A 6,133-nucleotide genomic window follows, 5' to 3' on the forward strand; every position below is an offset into this window, starting at 1 on the left:
CCCATGGGGTTATGAAGGAAATTCATAGCGGCACACAGTGTTTTATGGTCTTTGCTAGGATAGAGGTTGAGAAGGAGGAGAGGATCACCGTGATACCAATGGTAAGGGACTTTGAGGATGTGTTTCCCGAAGAGGTACCAGGTTTGCCCCCGAGAAGAGAAGTTGAGTTCTCCATAGACTTGGTACCAGGAGCTGGCCCCGTGTCGATAGCTCCCTACCATATGGCCCCAGCAGAGTTGGTGGAGCTAAAGAAGCAGATAGAGGGATTGCTGGAGGAACAGTTTATACGACCGAGTGCTTCGCCGTGGGGAGCGCCTGTCTTGTTGGTAAAGAAGAAGGATGACGGCTCGAGATTGTGTGTGGATTATAGGCAGTTGAACAAGCTGACTATCAAAAACAAGTACCCCTTTCCAAGAATAGATGATTTGATGGATCAGCTACATGGGGCGTCGGTGTTCTCCAAGATTGATCTCTAGTCAGGTTATCATCAGATTCCGGTGAAGGCGGAAGATGTAGAGAAGACTGCTTTCAGATCCAGATACGGGCACTACGAGTACGTGGTTGTACCGTTTGGTGTGACCAATGCTCCAGCTTTGTTCATGGACTACATGAACAGGATCTTCCGCCCGTTTCTAGATAAGTTTGTCGTGGTCTTTATAGACGACATTCTCATCTACTCCAGGACGCACGAGGAACATGCCGAGCATCTGAGGATAGTGCTTGGTATCTTGAGGGAGAGGCAGTTGTTTGCCAAGTTGTCAAAGTGTGACTTTTGGATGAGAGAGGTGCAGTTCTTGGGGCACGTGATATCAACTCAGGGCATAGCTATGGATCCAGCTAAGGTGGAGGCCGTGATACAGTGGAAATGTCCCAAGTCAGTGACGGAGATTTGGAGCTTCATGGGTTTAGCTGGCTACTACAGGAGGTTTATAGAGGGGTTCTCCAAGATAGCGGCACCCCTGACATAGCTAACCAGGAAGGACCAACCGTTTGCATGGACTGATAGGTGTGAGGAGAGCTTCAGGGAGCTTAAGCAGAGGCTGACGAGTGCTCCAGTGTTGGTAATCCCAGATGTGAGTAAACCCTTTGAGGTCTACTGTGATGCTTCTCATCAGGGCCTTGGGTGTGTCTTGATGCAGGAGAGGAAGGTGGTGGCCTATGCTTCGAGGCAGTTGAAAGTTCATGAGAAGAACTATCCTACTCATGATCTCGAGTTGGCAGCGGTGGTCTTTGCTTTAAAAATCTGGAGGCACTACTTGTATGGTGCACATTTCCGCGTGTTTAGTGACCACAAGAGCTTGAAATACCTCTTTGATAAAAAAAGAGCTGAATATGAGGCAGAGGCGGTGGATTACGACTTCGAACTTCTCTATCACCCAGGGAAGGCGAATGTGGTGGCAGACGCACTGAGCAGGAAGACCATGCATGTGGCACACTTGATGATAAAAGAGATGGAGTTGCTAGAGAGCTTCAGAGACATGAAGCTACAGTTTGACTTGGAGCTGAAATTCATTAGGTGTAGCACCTTGGTCATATCTAGTGACTTTCTGGGCTTAATCAAGGAGAGGCAAGCAAGGGATGTTAGTCTACAGAAGGTGAAAGAACTACTAGGATCGGATCAGGCCAAGGAGTTTGCCTTGGGTAGGGATGGTATGCTGAGGTTCAGAGACAGGGTCTGTGTACCAGATGATGTTGAGTTGAGAAAGTTGGTCCTTGAGGAAGGACACAAGAGTCGTCTTAGTATGCATCCTAGCATGACTAAGATGTACCAAGACCTCAAGGAGAACTTTTGGTGGCAAGGCATGAAGAAAGAGGTCGCACAATTTGTATCGGCTTGTTTAACTTGTCAAAAGGCTAAGGTGGAGCATCAGAAACCTGGTGGAACGCTTCAACCCTTGGATATTCCGGTGTGGAAGTGGGACAACATAGCTATGGATTTTATTACCCACTTGCCTCGCACCGTGAGAGGGCATGATGCTATATGGGTGGGGGTGGATCGGCTAACAAAGAGTGCTCACTTTTTGGCAATGAATCTTAGAATGCCTATGGCCAAGTTGGCCCAGCTCTACATCCAAGAGATAGTGAGACTTCATGGGGTGCCTGGTAGCATAGTGTCTGACAGAGACCCCCGGTTCACTTCCAGGTTCTGGCAAACGCTGCAGGAGGCTATAGGTAGTAGGCTGAGGATGAGTTTTGCTTATCATCCTCAGACGGATGGCCAATCAGAGAGGATGATCCAGTCCTTGGAGGACTTGTTGAGGACATGTATCTTGGACCACCTTGGCAATTGGGATGAGGTGCTACCTAGAGATGGCAAATAAACCCGTCCCCGTGGGTATTGCCCGAACCCGTCCCCGTTTTGACGGGGAATCCCCGCATTGACTGGGTATGGGTATGGGTATGGGGAATCCCCGACTTTTTCAGTTGGGAATGGGGATGGGTATGGGGATGTACATATACCCGCCATAATACCCGTCCCCGCCATATCTCCATTCTCGTTTAAATTATTAAAATATTCACAATTAATCAAGTAACCCCTATATATATATATATATTTTTTTTCTATTTTTTATTTCTTTTAATTATTTCATTTGTCATGAAACTCATTCTCATCTCCAATATATTTTTTATCTTATCATAACCTTTATGTAATTATGTTAAAATGATGTATGTTAATTAAAAAAAAATTATGCCTCACATTTGAATATTTATATTATTTTTTAATATTTTTATTTATTATAAATTTTTCTTTCACATGAGAATGTTTATACTCTCAATTTAAGATAATATAAAAAAAATTCTTTACTTATTGTTATTATTAATTTTTGTTTAATTTGAAGAACTCTTTTGTTTCATTAAAATAATTTTCGTTATTTTTCAACCATTAATTATATGTTAATATTTGAAAAGTTTTCTTAATTCTCTAAGATATTTTTCGTCTTATCATACCTTAGTTATACATTTGATTTCCTTTGTGTGATTTTTTTCGATAGTCTCTCAAATTATTTCTAAAACACACATTTGTTAGTTTTTTAATATTTTTATTTATTTTTTTTATTTTCATCATGTAGAATAATATTTCGATATATTCTATCTAATTATTTTTTATTTTATAACTCATTATTAATCATAATGTAATTTTTTCACTTTAAATTCTGTTTGAAGTGGTTAAAATTATATATATATATATATATAATGATATTTAGGAATAGTATATGATAATTCACTACAAGAAAAACATGAAATGGTGACTGATTTAGTCAGTAACCCATATCAGTCACTATTTTTCGTCATTGGTGGTAGTAGTTGATTTATTGTCTAAATCAATGACTAAATTAGTGACCGATTCAATGATCGAATCTGTACTTGATTTAGTGACCAATTTAATTACTAATTTATATGTAATTTAATGACAAATTTTTTGGTCACTAATGATATTTCTATTTAATTTTAACCACTTCAAACATAATTTAATAATTAGTTCTGTAAGGTATTTTTCATTTTATCATACCTTAATTATACATTTGATTTCCTTTGTGCGATTTCTTTCGATAGTCTCTCAAATTATTTCTAAAACACACATTTGTTAGTCTTTTAATATTTTTATTTATTGTTTATTTTCATCATGTAGAATAATATTTCGATATATTCTATCTAATTATTTGTTATTTTATAACTCACTATTAATCATACTGTAATTTTTTCCACTTTAATTGTATAAATAACTTTTATTTACTACAATATAAAAATTTAATGTAATTGCTATGAATATTTTTTTGTCACTATCCAACATATATTGAAGTTCAAAAGATACAAAATCTATGTCAAAATTTTATTATTATGTTTATTATTTGTTCTTTGTGTCATTTTGATCAAGTGATGTATTATAACTTTTATTAGTGTATAAAAAAGAGATTCATTATAATTTAAAAAATTGAAGTAAACAAACATTTAAAATATATTTTAATTTGAATATTTGTTTTCCTTTTATTATTATGTTTATTATTTATTCTTTGTGTCATTTTGATCAAGTGATATATTATAACTTTTATTAGTGTATAAAAAAGATATTCATTAGAATTTAAAAAATTGAAGTAAACAAACATTTAAAATATATTTTAATTTAAATATTTGTTTTCCTTTTATATTTTTTTGAAATATTTTTTAATTTTATCAACTAAGTTCATCAATGTTGTAGTTTGCAAATTTAACAAATGTTTTGGTTCACATGAAATTTTATTTGGTATTCTAATATAAAATGTAAACAATTATAATTTATTTTAAGGTATTTGGCATCGAAGAAAATCCTCCTAATATTGAATATTTCATAATATTATGTTTTCTTTACCGTAATTTTTTTTCTTTTATAAAAATTAATATTGAAGTAGTTAGAACACGGGTACGGGTATGGGTACGAGATTATACCCGTTACCCGGTGGGGATGGGGATGGGAAAAAAGTTTGATACCCGTTGGGTTTGGGTATGGGGATGGGGATGAATTTTTTATGCGGGGATGGGTATGGGATAGCGAAACCCGTCCCCGCCCCGCCCCGTTGCCATCCCTAGTGCTACCGCTAGTGGAGTTCACCTACAACAATAGTTACCAGGCGAGTATAGGGATGGCGCCTTATGAGGCTTTGTATGGGAGGAGATGTAGGACTCCCTTGTGTTGGTACCAGGATGGTGAGTCGGTTTTGGTGGGACCTGAGTTATTGCAACAAATCACAGAGAAGGTGCAGTTGGTGAAGGATAGATTGTAAGCATCTAAGAGTCGGTAGAAGGCATATGCAGACCGAAGGAGGAGGCCCCTAGAGTTTGAGGCTGGGGAACATGTGTTCTTGAGGGTGACCCGAACCACTGGTGTGGGGAGGGCTATCCGCTCAAGGAAGCTGTCTCCTAGGTTCTTGGGTCCATATCAGATCTTGAGAAGGATAAGACCCGTGACTTATGAGATTGCATTGCCACCCCAGTTGGCTAATCTACACCCAGTCTTCCATGTCTCACAACTACGGAAGTATGTTTTTGATCCATCACATGTGTTGGAGGCGGAGGATGTGGAAGTCAGGGAGGATCTCTAGGTAGTGGTACAGCCCGTGGCTATAGAGGATCGCCAAGTGAATGAGCGCAAGGGAAGAGCCACTAGTCTGGTGAAGGTCATCTAGGATCGGAGGACAGAAGACTCTACTTGGGAGCTAGAAGAGGAGATGAGGAGTTCATATCCATATCTATTCTAGTAAGTCTAATTTTTCGAGGGCGAAAAATATTTGTTGTTGGGGAGATATTGTAAGCCCCATTTTCAGTTTCATGTGTTGGGCCTGGCCTCTTCGTAGGCCTAAGGTCAGCCCTACAATAGGACCCCAATACCCTACTCAGCCTTCTCATTATCTCTTGTTCCCTTTTCAGAAATAGTCTAAGAAAACAGGAGCTCTGCTAGGGCGCCCGATCTCCTCCCGCCTCCAAGCTAGCAAACTCATCTTGTACCTCCTGGTAAGTCAAGCTATAGAGTTTTCGTCCATTTCTTCACCCTTTTTCGCTGTTGAGCACGTTGGTCAAGTTAGGGTTAAGATTTCTAACGTCGTTTTGTTTGGATCTTCATGTTTCAGCTCTACTCGAGTTCTTGGAACTGTAATACCCCCTTAGTTAGGGTCTGCTTGCTTTTAGTACTCAAACAGAGGTAAGGGAAGCTATATTTTGAGTCTTTAAGAACCATTTCTGCATGTTTTTGGTCTGTACCATGAATTTATGCGTGATTGATGTTTTGGATGGTATGAACTGGATTGTTTGCGTTTTGGTATGTTGTTTTTGAGTTGTATCTCTGCTGCATGCGCGTAACAGTAGGTGAGTACTGTTATTCTCGCCCAAGCGAGCTCGTCTCGCCTAGGCGAGAATAGTTGAGACTTGCCCAGGTTCTGTTCGAGCAGCTCGCCTAGGCGGAGGGCTCTTGTTTTGGGCGACACGCTGTCTCGCTCAGGCGAGGGTGACTCTCCCAAGCGAGTTCTCGAAGGAGAACCTGGTGTGCTCTGCTTGCGTCCTTGTTCAGGTGAAGGATTTGATTCTTGAGCGAAGGGCGATCTTGCCCAGGCGAGCTAGTCTCGCCCAAGCGAGATGCTCGTTGGGTGCCACTGTTACAGGT

Source organism: Vigna unguiculata, chromosome 5, assembly GCF_037176805.1.
Source record: "Vigna unguiculata cultivar grain cowpea cultivar isolate G323 ecotype 2 chromosome 5, ASM3717680v1, whole genome shotgun sequence".
NCBI lineage: Eukaryota > Viridiplantae > Streptophyta > Magnoliopsida > Fabales > Fabaceae > Vigna > Vigna unguiculata.